The sequence below is a fragment of the Manihot esculenta genome, chromosome 18 (genome assembly GCF_001659605.2).
Source record: "Manihot esculenta cultivar AM560-2 chromosome 18, M.esculenta_v8, whole genome shotgun sequence".
NCBI classification, from domain to species: Eukaryota; Viridiplantae; Streptophyta; class Magnoliopsida; order Malpighiales; family Euphorbiaceae; genus Manihot; species Manihot esculenta.
The window spans coordinates 19,564,221-19,584,089 of NC_035178.2; positions in this window are offsets into that span (position 1 = coordinate 19,564,221).

The following is a 19,869-nucleotide window of genomic DNA, read 5'->3' on the forward strand; positions in this document are numbered from 1 at the left end:
AAATTTCTTGGTCAGGGATGCATCTGCGTATCACTTGGTTTGCACAATGCTTCGGTTCATCCCACACATAATATCTTGCATATTTCTTGATCTTGTCTCTCATGTAAATAGGCAAATCAGTAGGTAAATCACATGTAGCTAGGTAATTTACTATATCAGCATACCATGGTTTTTCTTCTTAGACAGCAAACAGGTGCTCATCAGGGAAGGTTTCATTGATGGGACAGGTCTCCAATTTTAAGGGTATTATGCTGAGGTGATTAGCTACAAGGTTTTCCTTCCCTTTCTTGTCATGGATTTCCAGGTCAAATTCTTGTAACAGCAGTATCCAGCGTACCAGCCTTGGTTTTCCTTCTTTTTTCTTGACTAAATACCTCAATGTAGCATGATCTGAATAGACAGTCACCTTTGTCTGAAGTAGATAGGACCGAAATTTCTCCAATACAAACACCACGACCATCAACTCTTTTTCTATTGTGGAGTAATTACATTGTGCTGCATCTAAAGTGCGTGAGGCATAATGAATGACATGAGGAGAGTTACCTATGCGCTGTCCCAATACTGCACCTACAGTAAAGTTGCTGGCGTCACACATAATCTCAAATGGAAGGGTCCAGTCATGAGGCTGGATGATTAGAGCAGTGACCAGAAGTGATTTGATCAAGTCAAAGGCTGTTTTGCAGTCTTCTCCAAAGTCAAATTGCACGTCCTGTTGAAGCAGTCTGTACAAAGGCTGAGTGATCTTGGAAACATCCTTGATGAACCTCCGGTAGAAACCAACATGGCCAAGGAATGAGCGAATATCCCGAATGCTGGTTGGATAGGGCAGGCCCTTGATGGTGTCTACTTTGGCTTTATCTACCTCTATCCCTTTTGCTGAAACAATGTGGCCTAGGATTAGTCCATGGTTGACCATGAAGTGACACTTCTGATAGTTCAAGACCAGATTTGTCTCCAAGCATCTTTGAAGTATCTTTTCCAAGTTGGCTAGGCATTTATTGAAAGAGCTGCCATATACCGTGAAATCGTCCATGAAGACCTCAATAATTTTCTCCATATAGTCATAAAAAATACTCATCATGCACCGTTGGAATGTGGCTAGTGCATTGCAAAGACCAAAGGGCATCCTCCAAAATGCGAAGGTGCCAAATTGTAACGACCCGAAAATCGGACCGCTACCGGCGCTAGGATCCAGGTCAACTTAAGGTCGCCGGGACCCGTAGCAAGCCTGCTATACTCTCTGTGTACCTGAAAAATCCCATACATGATCATACACTTTTGTTAAAAACATAAAACTGAAGCTTTGAACCAAGGCTCAACCTGTGCATGCACTATCTCTGTACTATAAAACCCCTTACTAGAGCTTGCTCTAGATGGGTTCAACTCATACTCTGTTAAGCCTGGTTTTTCACATACTCATAAAAACATTTACATAATATAAACAGACCATGTATATAAGAAGGATTTACAACATGGGTCAAGCACAATACTCTACACTATACAATACTAAACCATTTCATTACAATATTACATGTCCACTCTATGCTATTACAAAAGTCTTTACTCTTCCTGTACCCTGCTGACTTCCCTCTGACTCTGATCCTGCAAGACTGGGGTTAAAGGAGAGGGATGAGCTATACTAGCCCAGTGAGTAGAACAAATCAAACATGTCAATAAAACATGCTCACATGGAATGCATCACATCACAAGTAAATCAAATCATCTCAGACGGACTGATTCAAAATTCCCTCAATCTGTGCCCGGCCAGCGAAGGAGCTCCTCAGGACTTTATTATGCACCCTAGGGTGCCTGTGCCCGGCCCTCTCAGGGCTCCTCAGGACTTTACTACGAGGGCTAATGAATCCACTATGTCCGATCCGTACAAGCATAGAATAATGCAATGCGTTACATTAGTGTAGTCTAGTGCACTCAACCTATTACATATCATGATGCATGGAACATGCTAAAAGCATTTAAGTTCTCATATTCAAAGATTTAGTTTAGTTCCACTCACCTCTGGCCGACTCTGAGCTGACACGGAAGACTCTGAAGCAGTGCTCACTGCTGCTCTCTTCGGTTCCTCTAGTCCATTCCTACACAGGTGGACTCAAATGAGGGACCAAACTAGCTCAAGAACAACTCTATAAAACTCCCTAAAACTCCCTTAAAACATCCAAAAACAATCACATAAAACACGCAAAAGAAGGTTGGACAGGGCACTTTCGACGGCAGGTTCGGCAGCCGAAAGTCCCTTCCAGAGACGAAACTCAAGCACTTTCGGCGGCACTTCGGCTGCTAAAAGTCCTCTCCAGAGACGAAAGACTCTAACCTTCGGCGGCACCTTCGGCGGCCGAAACCCTCCTCCAGACCCGAAAGTCCAAACTTTCGGGGGCAAGCTTGGGCAAGCTTCGGCAGCCGAAACCACCTCCTTAGCATGTTCGGCGGCCGAACCTTCCTTCGGCGGCCGAACCTTCCTTCGGCGGCCGAAACTGGATTCTCCAGTAAGGCAGAAACGTGTTCTGCTTCATGCAAACGTATCCAAACTCCACTCAAACAAGCAAACCACAATTCCATAACCTGCATATACTCAAGTATAGGCACAGAGGGGTCCACAACTACCTTAAAACCCCAACAAACAACACAAGTAAACACATAAGCATGCTTTGACCACAAAACAACCAAAACCTCAACTTACCCTAAACATGCATCTCTACCCATAAATGTCATAAAAACCTTATAAATCATGACAAGAAGTTCAGGATCTTCACTTACCTCTTACAACTAAGCAGATAAAAGATCCCAACGTGGAGATATGGAGAAACTCTCCTTCAAAGTCTCCAACTTCAAAACTTTTGGTTGATTTGCTCAAAAGCTTCAAAATAACATAAAACTCATCAACACTTTGCAAGATTTGAAGAAAACATGAAAATCACCCAAGGAAGAGCATGATCTCACATCTGTCTGTGAATAGAAAGAAAATCTTATCCATTCACCGACCTAGGGCCTTTTATAGGTGGCTGGCCAGACCACCTTCGGCGGCCTAACGTGAAACCAAAACTCATGCATGTTGGGCGGCCGAACTTCACCTTCGGCGGTCGAACCTTGCATTTCTTCCTTGGCTCTTTTCTTTCACAAACTCATTTCCTTTTGGACTTAAAACATGAAACATACTAAAATCCTTTACAAAAACATAAATCTTACCCTTCTAGCGGATTCCGACATCCGAGATTCTACCGGAAAGTAGAATTTCGATGCCGGACTCTAGCCAGGTATTACATTCTTCCCCCCCTTAAGAACATTCGTCCTCGAATGTTCCACAAACAATGAAACACATAAAACGAAGGAAAACTAACCTTAAAACAAATATGGATATTGCTGGAGCATAGACTCCCATGTCTCCCAGGTGCACTCTTCTAGATTGTGGTGGTCCCAAAGGACTTTCACCATTGGAATTTCCTTATTCCTTAGCTGTCTGATCTGTGTGTCAAGGATCCGCACTGGCTGCTCTATATAGGTGAGATCTCCAAGGATCTCTACTTCAGGCTCACTAAGAACCTTACTCGAATCTAACACGAACTTTCAGAGCATAGAAACATGGAAAATCGAGTGAATTCTTTCCATAGAAGCAGGTAAATTCAGCTTATACGACACATTCCCGATCTTCTGCAAGATCTCAAAGGGTCCAATGTATCGTGGGCCTAGCTTACCCTTCTTCCCAAAGCGAACCACTCCCTTCATTGGAGACACCTTTAGCAACACCATATCACCTTCCTGAAACTCTAACTGCTTCCTGTGGACATCTGCATAGCTTTTCTGTCTGCTCTGAGCAGTCTTGATTCTCTCTCTGATCATGGGCACCACTCTGCTGGTGATCTCTACTAGCTCTGGTCCTGCAAGAGCCGCCTCTCCTACTTCTTCCCAGCAAACAGGTGATCTGCACTTCCTCCCATACAAAGCTTCATAAGGGGCCATCCCGATGCTAGCATGATGGCTGTTATTGTAAGCAAACTCCACCAAAGGTAGATGCTGCCTCCAAGAACTGCCAAAGTCTAACACACACATTCTGAGCATATCCTCTATGGTCTGGATGGTCCTCTCTGACTGTCCATCAGTCTGTGGATGGAAAGCAGTGCTAAAATCCAACCTTGTGCCCATCGCACTCTGCAGACTCTGCCAAAATCTATAGGTGAACTGAGGTCCTCTATCTGACACTATAGACACTGGGACTCCATGCAACCTTACTATCTCCTCCAAATAAACCTGTGCCAACTTATCCACAGAGTAAGTACTCCTAACAGGGATGAAATGAGCAGATTTCGTGAGTTTGTCCACAATCACCCATATGGAGTCTAGTCTGTTGGACGCTGCCGGTAAGCCCACTACAAAATCCATAGCTATGTTCTCCCATTTCCATTATGGAATCGGCAGTGGGTTAAGCATTCCAGCCGGCTTCTGATGTTCCAGTTTCACCCTCTGGCAAACTTCACAGGCAGACACAAACTGTGCCACTTCTTTCTTCATAGCTGGCCACCAATACACTCTTTTCAGATCCTGATACATCTTGGTGGCTCCAGGGTGAACACTGTACCTTGCATTATGAGCTTCCCTCATAATGTCTCCTTTCAAATTAATTTCATCTGGTACACATAGTCGTTCCTATAGCGGAGGATCCCTTTGCTGTCAAATCTGAACTCTGCACTGTTGCATGACTGAACAGTCCTGGCAATTTTAACTAACTCAGGGTCCTCATGCTGTTTCTGAGCCACCTGCTCCAGAAACACTGGTGTCACTCTCATCTGTGCTATCAACGCACCCGTACCAGACAACTCTAGCTGTAGCCCTTCGTCGATTAGCTTATAAAACTCCATCACCACTGATCTTCTCTCTGCTGCTATGTGGGACAAACTGCTAAGTGATTTCCGGCTTAGGGTGTCTGCCACAACATTTGCCTTACCCGGATGATACTGAATCTTGCAATCATAGTCACTGAGCAGTTCTACCCACCTTCTCTGCCTCAAATTCAGCTCTTTCTGACTCAAGATGTACTGTAAACTCTTGTGATCTGTGAAGATCTCGCATTTCACCCCATAAAGGTAATGCCTCCACATCTTGAGTGCAAAGATGACTGCCGCCATCTCGAGGTCATGGGTGGGGTAATTCAACTCGTGCTTCTTTAGCTGTCTAGAAGCATAGGCAATCACCCTGTCATTCTGCATCAGAACACAATCCAATCCCACTCTGGACGCATCACAGAACACTGTGAAGTCCTCATTACTGACAGGCAGAGATAACACCGGTGCTGATGTTAATCTTCTCTTTAGCTCCTCAAAGCTCTCTTCACATTGGTCCGACCACACGAACCTCTGATTCTTCTGCGTCAGTTTGGTCATAGGAGCAGCTATCTTTGAGAAGTCCTACATGAACCTCCTATAGTAACCTGCCAAACCCAGAAAGCTTTTAATTTCAGTCACTGATGTGGGTCTAGGCCAGTTAGCTACAGCTTCTATCTTTTTGGGGTCTACCTCAATACCTTCTGCGGATACAACATACCCCAAGAAGGAAATGCTCCTCAACCAAAACTCACTCTTAGAGAACTTGGCATATAAACCATGCTCTCTCAGTGTCTGCAGAACTGTCCTCAGATGCTGGGCATGCTCCTCTGCATCTCTGGAATACACTAAGATATCATCGATGAAGACAATAACAAAGTGATCCAGATACTCACTGAAAACTCTGTTCATGAGATCCATGAATGCTGCAGGGGCGTTAGTTAACCCGAACGGCATTACTAAGAACTCATAATGCCTATATCTGGTCCTAAAAGCTGTCTTTGGCACATCTGCTTTGCTGACTCTCAACTGATGATACCCGAATCTCAGATCTATTTTAGAAAAACAACCTGCTCCAGTTAGCTGGTCAAATAGATCGTCGATCCTAGGCAGGGGATACTTATTTTTGGTAGTGACTTTGTTCAACTGTCTGTAGTCGATACAAAGTCGGAGGGATCCATCCTTCTTTCTGACCAATAGCACTGGAGCACCCCAAGGTGAGGTACTAGGGCGGATGAAACCCTTATCTACCAAGTCCTGCAATTGCTCTTTCAGCTCTTTTAACCCTGCTGGCGCCATCCTGTAGGGAGGAATAGAGATAGGTCTGGTACCAGGCAGCAATTCTATTGCAAACTCTATCTCCCTATCAGGTGGTAGTCCTGGAAGCTCGTCTGGGAAGACGTCTGGAAACTCTCGAACTATTGGGACTGAGGCTGGTTCCCTAACCTGTCTATCTAGCTCTCTCACATGAGCTAGAAACCCCTGACAACCCTTCCTAAGCAAACGACGAGCCTGAAGGGCTGAGATCAAACCTCTAGGAGTACCCCTCCTGTCTCCTCTGAAGACACACTCTGACCCATCCTGGTCTCTGAGACTAACTACCTTGTCTCTGCAGTCCAAGGTAGCTCCATATGTAGATAGCCAATCCATCTCTAGAATGACATCAAAATCTGTCAAATCTAGAACCACTAGGTCAGTTGGAAGGCATCTACCCTCTATGAACACTGGACTGAAGTGACAGACTGACACTGCCACTGATGGGTCACATTTGGGTCCACTGACCCAGAGAGGACACTCTAAGTCAGAAACGATCAGACCCAATCTCTCCACGGCTCTCGAAGCAATAAAAGAGTGAGAAGCACCGGGGTCCATCAAAGCATACACATCAGAACACCCAATGATGAGATTACCTGACACCACTGTGTTTGACGTGTTTGCCTCCTCTTGGGTCACAGTGAAGATCCGTGCTGGGGCTACCGGACCTTCACCTCGTGAACCTGCCGCTGAAGAAGAGGCTGACCCTCTCCCTCTACCTCTGCCACTACTTTGAGGCATGGCTGGAGCTGCTGGCTGTGCCACACTGCCTGAGCTCATCTGCTGGGATGGTGCCATAAAGGTCAACTGAGGACATTCCCGAGCAAAATGTCCCTCCTGCCCACACTGAAAGCAGGCTGTAGATCCCATACGACAAACCCCTTTGTACGGCCTTCCGCATCTCATGCACACTGTACAGCCTGTGCCAGAGCTTGAGCCACTACCCATTCCCAGACTAGACTTGATCTTATTCCAGAACTTGCCCTTCCTCCCTTTAAACTTTTCTCCTTTCTTGCTGCCAGAAGTTGCTGCACTGGGGGTCTTAGAACCCGAAGACTGTGCCACTTGCTGTTTGACTGTTCCCTGAATAATGGCACTCGCCTCCATTTTCCTGGCGGCATCCACTATAGCGTGGAAACTCTCTTTCTCTGCTGGAAGAATCAAGGAGGAATACCTGGGATGCAGTCTCATGGTATATCTCCTTGCCTTCCTTTGGTCAGTGTCATAAGCCTTACCCACATACTGTAACAGATCCAGGAACTTGTCTGTGTATTCATCTACACTCATCTCCTCGGTCTGCCTCAACTGCTCAAATTCTATCACTTTCAGCTCCCTGGAACTGTCAGGAAAAGCCCACCCTACAAACTCATTGGCGAACTCTCCCCATGACATGCTGTCCAACCTGGGGTCCACATAATTCTTGAACCACTCTCGAGCCTTCTTACATTTCAATGTGAACCCTGCCATCTCAATGGCTCTGCTATCATCAGCTCCTAACTCATTGGTTATCATCTTAACCGTTCTGAGGTACTCAAATGGATCATCTCCCGTATTGAATTTGGGAGCATCCAACTTCAGGTACTCTGTCATTTTCACTTTGCTTCCCTCAGTTGAGCTAGGTTGCGGTGCTTGGACAACTGGGGCTACTGGTTCTGGTTCTGGTGGTGGCGAAGGTGCTGAACTTGGATCTGGGTATGCTGTACTGGGATGGAAAGGTGTGGGTGGATACATGGGATAAGGTGGGTAAAAAGGAGGATAAGGCATGTAAGGCATGTAGGTAGGGTATGGGGTAAAGCTAGAGTAATCCGACGTACCCCCCATCGGATACCCTGGGCCCTGTGGAAAGGGTGGATAATGGGGTGGATAACCAAACCCCGAGGCCTGAGCGCCTCCCTGAGACTCTCCCATACCCTCTTCCGACCTGCCCATACCCATGCTTTCCTCTCTTGGCTGCTGATCCACATCCATAGCCTCCCTCACTTCCTCTGAACTCCCTCCTCTATCTGCTCCTCTTCTGCTCTCGTCAAAAGGCCTTCTAGGGTCCCTTGACGTACCCTTCCTACTTGATCGCTGAGACCTTGCCCTTGGCAACGCAGGAGGACGAGCAACTGAACCCTCATTCACTGGTGGGACTCCAGTAAATCATACAGATCGACGAGTTCCTCTCATCTTAACTTTCTGGAAAACAACATAACAGCACACATCAGCATAAAAACATCACATAACAACAATACACATGCATAAATCATGGCATTACACCTCAGCAAATAGACAGGACTCAACATCCTATCCTAGTGGACATGCTTTCCTATTGTGCTTGACCTACTAGAACCTCTATGAGCCCGACACTTTCTATCTACGTCCGATCATATGAACCTAGGGCTCTGATACCAATCTGTAACGACCCGAAAATCGGACCACTACCGGCGCTAGGATCCAGGTCGACTTAAGGTCGCCGGGACCCATAGCAAGCCTGCTATACTCTCTGTGTACCTGAAAAATCCCATACATGATCATACACTTTTGTTAAAAACATAAAACTGATGCTTTGAACCAAGGCTCAACCTGTGCATGCACTATCTCTGTACTATAAAACCCCTTACTAGAGCTTGCTCTAGATGGGTTCAACTCATACTCTGTTAAGCCTGGTTTTTCACATACTTATAAAAACATTTACATAATATAAACAGACCATGTATATAAGAAGGATTTACAACATGGGTCAAGCACAATACTCTACACTATACAATACTAAACCATTTCTTTACAATATTACATGTCCACTTTATGCTATTACAAAAGTCTTTACTCTTCCTGTACCCTGCTGACTTCTCTCTGACTCTGATCCTGCAAGACTGGGGTTAAAGGAGAGGGATGAGCTATACTAGCCCAGTGAGTAGAACAAATCAAACATGTCAATAAAACATGCTCACATGGAATGCATCACATCACAAGTAAATCACATCATCTCAGACGAACTGATTCAAAATTCCCTCAATCTGTGCCCGGCCCGAGAAGGAGCTCCTCCGGACTTTATTACGCACCCTAAGGTGCCTGTGCCTGGCCCCCTCAGGGCTCCTCAGGACTTTACTACGAGGGCTAATGAATCCACTATGTCCGATCCGTACAAGCATAGAATAATGCAATGCGTCACATTAGTGTAGTCTAGTGCACTCAACCTATTACATACCATGATGCATGGAACATGCGAAAAGCATTTAAGTTCTCATATTCAAAGATTTAGTTCAGTTCCACTCACCTCTGGCTGACTCTGAGCTGACTCGGAAGACTCTGAAGCAGTGCTCACTGCTGCTCTCTTCGATTCCTCTGGTCCGTTCCTACACAGGTGGACTCAAATGAGGGACCAAACTAGCTCAAGAACAACTCTATAAAACTCCCTAAAACCCCCTTAAAACATCCTAAAACAATCACATAAAATACGCCAAAGAAGGTTGGACAGGGCACTTTCGGCCGTAGGATCGGCGGCCGAAAGTCCCTTCCAAAGACGAAACTCAAGCACTTTCGGCGGCACTTCGGCTGCCGAAAGTCCTCTCCAGAGACGAAAGTCTCTAACCTTCGGCGGCCAAAACCCTCCTCCATAGCCGAAAGTCCAAACTTTTGGGGGCAAGCTTTGGCAGCCGAAACCACCTCCTTAGCATGTTCGGTGGCCGAACCTTCCTTTGGCGGCCGAAACTGGATTCTCCAGTAAGGCAGAAACGTGTTCTGCTTCATGCAAACGTACCCAAACTCCACTCAAACAAGCAAACCAAAATTCCACAACCTGCATATACTCAAGTATAGGCATAGAGGGGTCCAAAACTACCTTAAAACCCCAACAAACAACACAACTAAACACATAAGCATGCTTTGACCACAAAACAACCAAAACCTCAACCTACCCTAAGCATGCATCTCTACCCATAAACGTCATAAAAACCTCATAAATCATGACAAGAAGTTCAGGATCTTCACTTACCTCTTACAACCAAGAAGATAAAAGATCCCAACGTGGAGATATGGAGAAACTCTCCCTCAAAGTCTCCAACTTCAAAACTTTTGGTTGATTTGCTCAAAAGCTTCAAAACAACATAAAACTCATCAACACTTTGCAAGATTTGAAGAAAACATGAAAATCACCCAAGGAAGAGCATGATCTCACCTCTGTCTGTGAATAGAAAGAAAATCTTATCCATTGACCGACCTAGGGCCTTTTATAGGTGGCTGGCCAGACCACCTTCGACGGCCTAACGTGAAACCAAAACTCATGCATGTTGGGCGGCCGAACTTCACCTTCGGCGGCCAAACCTTGCATTTCTTCCTTGGCTCTTTTCTTTAACAAACTCATTTCCTTTTGGACTTAAAACATGAAACATACTAAAATCCTTTACAAAAACATAAATCTTACCCTTCTAGCAGATTCCGACATCCGAGATTCCACCGGAAAGTAGAATTCCAATGTCAGACTCTAGCTGGGTATTACACAAATGGACAGGTGAAAGTAGTCTTTTCTTGATCTTAAGGTGCAATAGGGATTTGATAAAATCCCGAATATCCATCTAGACAACAGTAGTGGCTTTTTCCTGCAAGTCTCTCAAGCATTTGGTCCATGAAGGGCAAGGGAAAGTGGTCCTTCCTTATGGCTGTATTGAGCTTTCTATAATCCATGCACACTCTCCACCCATTTTGCACACGAGTGGATACAAGCTCTCCTTTAAAATTGGGAACAATAGTAATCCCAGTCTTCTTTGGCACTACGTGGATAGGACTTACCCATTTGCTGTTAGAGATGGGGTAGATGACTCCAGTGTCTAAGAGCTTCACTATTTCTTTCTTCACAACCTCCATCATTGGGGGATTCAGCCTTCTTTGAGCTTCACGGACAAGTTTGCACTCCTCCTCCATAAGTATTCAGTGCATACATGTTGATGGTGAGATGCCCTTTATGTCCTCCAAGGTCCACCCTATTGCTTTCTTGTGTTTTCTCAACACCTCAAGGAGGCTTTCCTCTTCTTATTGACTCAACTGATTGGAAACTATGACTGGAAGTTTTTTTCAGCTCCCAAGTAAGCGTATTTGAGGTGTCCTGGTAGAGCTTTCAAATCTCGTGTAGTTGCTATCTAATCTGGTGCTTGCTGTCTGCTTACTGATTTGGGCAAATTGCCTGTGGCTAGATCTGGTGATCTGGTCAAAATGCCTTTAGTTACGTCTGTTTGCCCCAGTGATTTGGGCATGTTAGGATTTGCATGTTCTGTTGATCTGGTCAAATCATCTGCAACTAGTAAGGTACAGCATGCTGTCTCCCCTACATCTGTCTTAATGCTGCTACTGTCCATGTCTTCTTGCCTGCATAAACCAGCATTAAGTAAAACCAAGGAGAAAGGAAAGAGTGAGAGAAAGCAATAATTTAAAATGAGTAAATCAATGGGAGAAGGACTCTAGTTGAAGTATGGATCTATTTCAGTTTGTTTAGAATTGATCATTGATTCTTTGATACTCCTATTTATTTCAATAAATTAGTTTAAGTTGTGGAAGACGCTTCTAACAATCAAATCCCTCCTTAGTTTTAGTTTGACTAGGAAACATTCGCTAATCAAACACTAGTTAACAAGTTGCCAAGGAACATCCTTGGGGTTTTTTACTTTTCAACTGTTAACTACATTAAGACTTAGAGAAACCTAATTCTAACCTTGCCAACCACGTGGTCAAGTTTAGATTATGCAACTAAGTGTGCTTGTGTTCAAACAATCTAAGCAATTTAAACTAACAATTTATCACTTATGCAATTAAAAGCAACATGCCTAAATTGATTCTAATAATAAAGCAATAATAGCATGAAGATCAAGTTGCATAAATATTGAAAAATAGGAGCTTAACAATGGAGTTTTAAATCTCCCGATTCATCACAAAATTGAAATTTCCCAACTTCAACTAGAAAAGAAGGTGTTTAGCCACTCATGGTGGACAAAAATAAAAAAAAAAAAAAAGAAAGAAGAAAAATAGAAGAAGAGAGTTGCTGAGTAGCTTGCTGATTTTCTGCAGAATTTCCGATGATCCTTGCTGATTTGTAGCTGTCTCCTTTTATAGGTGAAGAGTCCTAATTTAATTAGGACTTGGAATCCTTCTTTGATTTGGACTTCATGATAGTCTTTAATTCCTCATTGCTTTTGTATTTTATAATGAATAAAATTTTTTTGGTGAAGGATTTTCTTTGGGGTGGCTTTTGGAGTTGTCATAGGATTGATCTTGTAATGTTTTAAGTAGGATAGGACTTCAATGCTCTTGAAATTTGAAATTTTCCTGCGCTGCTGTCCTCCTCTGCGTCAGTTTGATTTGGGCAGTGATTTTCCCAAATCGCTTGCCCAGATTATTTTTGCAAGTCAGTCCCAGTTTTCTACTTCAGCTTCCTGCGAGTGATTTGGCCAAATCACTTCGACCCAATCAATTTTTCAGATTTTTATGCACTTTTTCTCCAACTTTCCACTTTCTTCATTTTCTATAAAAACATCACAAAAACATAAATTAAGCTGAAAAAAATGTGTAATTAAACAGTAATAAAGATAGTAAAAATGTGGCTAAATTATGTTTGATCAATACTTCAATTTGCTCATGTATTAGAATTGGCTAAATCTTAATCCGCTCGAGTGTACTTGCTCTTGTAGGCAACTCTATTGACTCTTGCAATAATTAACGTTGCTCCTTCGTATTTTTGCTAAGCAATATCTTGTCTTGATTGTGAAAATATCAAGTCAATCAATCTACTAATAACTCCATAATCTCTTAGGTCTCCAACTGTAATTTCATATGTCTTTGGTTTGCCATTTGCCTGCTTCTTCATGTGTCGAGATGCATTCTCCTAACCTTTAGCTTACGTTCCTTTAATAATCTTAAAAGAACCCATGTTATTAGCAACACTCTTAAAGAATTACTATGAATATTCTCTTACCAAAGCATTAAATATTTTAATCAAGGAATTATTTCTCTGTTGAAGGCATGATCTGTATTTTATGTTGATCATATTTTATTGTTGCAACAAAATCCTATATTTAGGGAGCCTATCTATTATGGCCATTTTTCACTTTCAAGAAGCCAACAAATAAAAGCATGGAAAATTTGTTTCCATTGTCTACGTGAAATTGGTGATGGTTATATCAACTTACTTTGGAAATGCGTATCGATATGCTTCCTCATTTAATGCTTTTGCCCCTTTTCTTAAAATACCTCAACTAACTATTGGGAGTTATCTTGATATTGTCTCTTCAGCTTTAGTACTTCACCACGATTTTCATTATATAACAACTATATTGGTACTCTCCTCAACTTGCCTATATTAGAACAATTTCAATAGTATTGAAAAATAATTTATATTAAAAAGGAAATTGTTTACTTTCCTCACATTATGAATACCACATAAACATTTTGGCTTTAGAATTTCAACCTTGTTACCTCATATGCATTTATATTGAAGTTGTTGCCTACTCTCATCAGTAATTTTCAGTTCCTATATTTCACTCTTTGAATAGTGTTCATGATCTCGTTCACATCATTGTTAGTGTCACCATAGCCCTACAAAGAATTATGAGACATAATAATGAATTTTAAGCATTTTATAATATCCTTTATACGAGAGGCGTTAGTCTCTAATTCTCGTATCTTTTTTTTTCAAACTTTTGTAACTAGATATGTCCTGTATTCATGGGATTTTGAATGACCTCAAGCTCTATTGGTTTACCATCACTCTCAAATAACATGGAATATTGGGTAGCCTTTAACATGCCATGGGGTTATTATCTTATCTCTAAAAGGTGCACTTGATGGAATGTTCAGCACACGATCATTATCCTTTCTACTAAAAATGCATCTAATAGAGTATGCAACACTTGGTCATTATCTTCAAATGATGCATCTGATGGAGTGTGCAATACCCCTAAATCACTTGGTTATCATAACCTAGAATATCATATTCTCTTCTCATGCCTTTGCACTTATCTCTCTATTCAAAAGAAAGATAGACTAACTCGGCTCTATTATTAACACCTTATGAGTGGGACAATTACTGACCCAAGTGACAAGCTCTTCAACCTTTTTCTCTAAGACGTTAGTACATATGGTAGAAGTTTTAGATATATGCCCTACAGAATTATTGCAATGTTATATTTTGTACACTTCTATTCCTTTAACGACATTTTATATATATTTCATTTAAATTAAAATGGTTTATTTTATTTGATATATAGTGTATTAGTTTCTTAGTAGTAGTTTTATTCTCATGTGAGAGTATATAATAATAACTTCTAGACACTCAGGATTAGATTTCATATTTGAACGAACCTCATAATGATAAAAAAATAGGTTTTTTAGCTATGAGTCTAGTAAAAGAAAAACTGAGATAAGATCTTATAGAGTCTCTTTCCTTCAAAATTGAATGTGAAAGTTTCCTCTCATCCGACTTAAATAGTTATACCAAATATAAGGAAAAGAGTTCATGCTTCTTGTACTTAACAAAGAGGTATTAGCATTTGGGATTCATCATTTTCGGGCACTTTTCCTTTTCTATAATCTAAGGAATAATAGACTAACACCACATTTTTCTTTATTTTATTACTTATTAGTATCAGCAGTGCACTATAGTACTTACTATGAATAGGACTACTAGGGTGAAAAGACAAGACGTATTTCGACAAAATACTATGGATTTTAAGAGCACTATCATGAGGAGGATAGACCCACTCACGATCTACTAAAGGGCAAATAGCTTGATTGAACGAATCCAATTTGTGAGATGATAGTGATCTTTAGTTGGCCATGGCTATTATGTGCTCTTTTGTTTGGACTCATTGGAATCTTCTTTTTGAGAGTCCTGGGAAAGTTCATATTCAAATAGTTCCAATTTTGGGGGTCAAGTAAGGCCTAATTCTCTTCCAATCTGATCACATTATCCAGATAGATATGTGTGTGGAATGAAACCCCTATAAATCGAAAACAAAATTGTACTATTAGAGTTGTATTTGAGGCATTATATGAGCGGTAGCAATGGGACTGGGCTAAGTTACTACATGTTGCCCTATTCTCATATAATCTGTTGTGAAGCAGCCAAATTTCTTTTGAAATTCTAATGGGTAAGCAACTAACTCTACACTCCCAATACCATTGCTACTGGCTATAAAGGCAACAGCCCAACAACATATAAATTCACCAAAGGATGGGAGAAGCAGCAAGAGATTACTTGTGCTTGCTTGGAGAAGGCAACCAAGCACATGAAGAAATGGCATTCGTCCGGAGCTCACATCAACCAAGCACCTAGTCCTTGTCCAGGTAGGAGGAGTTGAGAATATGAATGACATAATTAACTAACTTAGGTGGTATTAAATGTTCACAATTAAGGATACTTTATTGGACATAATTTATTTGCTTGGATTGTCACTTCGTTTTAACTCCATAGATTATTATGAGATATTAATATTGAATATAGAATGGTGATTCTCATATTATCTAATATGTGATATCTATGTGATGTCTAAATAAACACAATAAAATATTGTTTAACAATATGTAAATCGAATATGTGACTTAGATGATAAATATATAGAGTTCACTCTTGTTAATTTTTATTATTTTAATCATAGTAGTACATATAATACTTTGACTATAGATGACATAGTTATTTCATATATAGGTGGTTTAAATTCGACTCAAATCAATTATATATGGAGTAATTGAGATGGAGTTGATTACCTTAAAGTAAATGGGATAAAATCATACACTATCTTAATTATTCTTGACAAGTTGGCTTTTGGCCAAGATGTAGAATTTATCAGAAAAGTATTTCTAGTGATAAGTTTTCATAATCAACAAATTAAATAAAGATGAGGTCATACCGTTAATGGAAATTAAGGTTTAATATTAACCATAACCCTAGATATGATTGAGATTTTAGAGCAAAAAGGTTTTAGTGCACAATACACATAGTTAAGGTTTAAAAAATGGAATTATTTTCGGTCATTACTATGCTTGATATTAACCATGAGTTATGAGAACCAAAGATGAATTAGGAGTTTCTTTCTAGGTGTAATAGAAAGTTTGCTTCTATAAATATCAACTGTTGATATTCTCCTTGTCAAACAAAAACTATTTTTAGCAAGTGATTATTAATTGATTTTATGATTTAATTAATTAATTAATTTAATTAGCAATTTAATTGCAAACTCTCTGGTATAATTTGAAATTAAATTTAATTTAATGCGTAAATTAATTTATGGAGAGATTAAATTAATTCATAAGATGAATTATGCATTTGGGTATGTAATTTTTTTTCTTCATTAGTGGGCATTTAATTAGTAACTAATTAGTTGAGATCATTTGTTAATTAATGATGATTAATTAAATAAAGTGAATATTAGAACATAAATGTGTCATTTTTCTTGTGTGTAGAGACAAGTGGAAACACGTGTTTACTTTATATAAGAGCAAGAAAAGTGTTCTTGACTAGCCAATGAGATTGTGCCACACATTCTGTTGACTTTCTCCACACAATTATTTATAAAATAACTTTAGGTGTGCTAACTCCTAAATTCGTCTTCTATTTTTATGTGGAGAAAAGTCTCTTTCTAACACTTAAATTGATCTTCCACTTGTGTGTAGAGACAAGTGTCTGTTAATTGGCCAATGAGATTGTGCAAACATATCTGATTGACTTTCTTTACAAAGTTCAATGGCTGGATTTGGTTGGTTGGTTTTGGATCGGTTTGCTGATGGTTGGATTTCATGATTTGGGTTAGACTTGTGCTCTGTATTTTCTTCCTCTGATGTAGTTTTGCACTCTAGAGTTCTCTCATTGTTCTTAATCTCTAAGGAATTAAAAAGTGTTTTACTTATTGTTTTAAAATAAAGCAATTACTTATATACATTGAGTACCTTTATTAGCTTCTTTTAAATTGACTAAAGAGAGAGAAAGAGGATCTCTCGATTGATCTAAGGTGGAGCTTGGTAAAAAAGATTCATGCAGACAAAATAAAGGGCTCAGATGTGAATGTACTTTAAGAGCTAGATTACTCTAACTTAATGTTGGAATTTGTATTTATGCTCATTCTTCATTTCATTAATGGGCTAAAATACAAGTTAATGACACAATAGTTGTCTTTGAGTTGCTTGAGTGTTTATTTAATTGTTTGCATGTTGATGCTTAGATGAAAATTGAGATTTCATGAAGCATGTCAAGAACAAGTTGAATTAATTTTAAAAATTGGTAATTCTTCCACCCTGGAGCTTCTATCGCGAGCCAATATTTTTAGCGCTCATTAGAGCTTGTGTAGCACATGGATTGAACACTTCAATCCAAGTCAACCAAGCAAATCTCACAATAATATATGGAAGCAAAATGATCATGTTATCATAAGGCTCCATAAGCCAATAGGGAAACTAACTGACATCATATCATATAAGGCTCACAATCATCACGAGCATGATGAACCGTGCAATATGGTTATTTATTAACTGACTATTTTTATTCATAAAATGGAATTCATATATAGCTTATAGACAAGAGGAAAATCTATGAGTAGAGGATAAGAAATTATAATGCTCATTTACTAGTCACAACTGTTGTTTAATGATTGTTATTAAAGGCTAGTAGTGTTCTTTTCAAACTAAAAAATCGATAAAACTGAAGGAATTTGAAAAATTTAGTTCGAGTTTTTATTGTTTTCGATTCGATTCAGATTTTATTTTAAAAAATTTTAGATATTTTAATTCAATTGTGATTATAAAAAAATCGATGAAACTGAACCGAACTTATTAATGACAATGTTATATTATTTTTGATAATGTAGAGATTAAACAATAATTAAAATTAAAATACTTTAATAAAATTTTATAATACAAAAAATAAAGTGTATAAAATAAAAAATACATTAAAAAGTCTAACCGATCAAATCAAACTGAATCAAATCGAATTATAGCAATTTAATTCAAATTGATTTATGTCTAAAATCGATTTAATTTTCATAAATATTAAAATTTTAATTTTTAATTTTTAATCGAATCGATCAAATACTCGCCCTTAATTATGATTTAGTCATTCTTTTTCAAAGGAATTTAGGAACATACTAAGGTGTATTAGGATAAAATATCACTATGATTAAGCCCATCATATCCCTAAAAATAAATGAAAATTCTCTCACATGGTCATTAGAATATTACATATTTTCTCAATCTTTAATATATTGCTCCTCAATAGTGCTTTATCTATATTAAAATTAGGAGTTGTATTCAGATAAATCCCTATAATGGAGATTAGAAAAACTAAATTCAGATAAATTAGGTTAAATTTTACGTGTTGCAAGCATAGTTACTTTCATTCCATTACGAGGAGCATAACTTTTTGTAAGACACCTAGTGAATTTTCTAAGTTATTCCTCGTCCTTCTACAAAAACTTTGGAAGAAGACTCTGAATTGGTAACTTGCCAATTTTTTAATGGATTTTCAAAAACTGTTGGTGTTTTTTAATTAAAAACACATAATATGATAAATTAGTAAAAAAATTATTTATTGTTAATAAAATATTATGCTACTATTCTTAGAAAAAATAATTGGCTAATGGAGAATAATAACTTACTCAAATATGCTTTAATAAAATAGTTAATAAATTTTTTGTAAAAAATTAATAGAAAAATAATTGATGTTACACAATAATCATCCAAAATAAATTATAATTTGTCACCGTAAACCGATACACGGTCCCATCTGTAAAAAGGAAGACTCGAACACCGTAATACCTAATTCTTCATCAAGACTCACTCTTTCCTAAAGAGGTCGAGACTTCGTATAAAGTTATCATTAGCAGGCACAATTCACCAGACCCCATTATGCTTGTAAATGTGGGATTCTCGACCAATTAGTCGATGAGATCTCTTATTAAATAATTAGCCACATCATTGTCGGATTCTTAAAAAATACTATGATTAACTCCGTCCTCTTACAGTATAAAAGCCAACAATCATAGAGATAAAAGTATGCAATTCTTATGCAACTACTCTTGAATTATAAGAAATTTCTTATATTTGCCCTATTCTCCAGTTTAATGACTTGAGCGTCGGAATGGTTACCGTAGGTGCCAACCACCTCACGTTCTCTTTCTTGCAGGAGTGACCAATCATAGGACAACTCTACTTTCGGCCACATCATTTGGTTCTATTGCCATAAAGTGCATTGAATTCTCTCTGTTCATTTGGATTAAGACCGGTACCTTATCCCCTTTTATCTTAAAAAGAAATCTCTCTTTTCTCTCTCGAAATGATAGACAATTCACGAGCTGCTGCTAAGATTGCTACCAATGAGGGCGCTATTATTTCTTCCACTCCCAGTAGTAGACAGAATGCATCTCCTATGGTAAACAAAGCAGATCTCAACGATTGAACAATGAAAAAAATGCTCTAATACATCAAAAGGTTACAGGCTACTCTCGATCAATACAAAGCTCGAGAGGAGGTGTCATGCATGGCTCCCAAAGGAAAGGAGGAAGCCTTCATTGATATCCCAAGGTCTCAAACAGAGGCTATTCAGACGCAATCCAAAGAGAAGACCAAGTTTGAAGAGGAAAAATCACCAGACGATGCTCCAAAAGGTGTCAATTGGAAGTTGGTACGGGTTGTTCAAAGGTACCAGAAAGAGCAAGAGAAGGACTATGGCCTGGATGATGCCTCGCCCCTATCAAAAGAGATCTTACAGAAA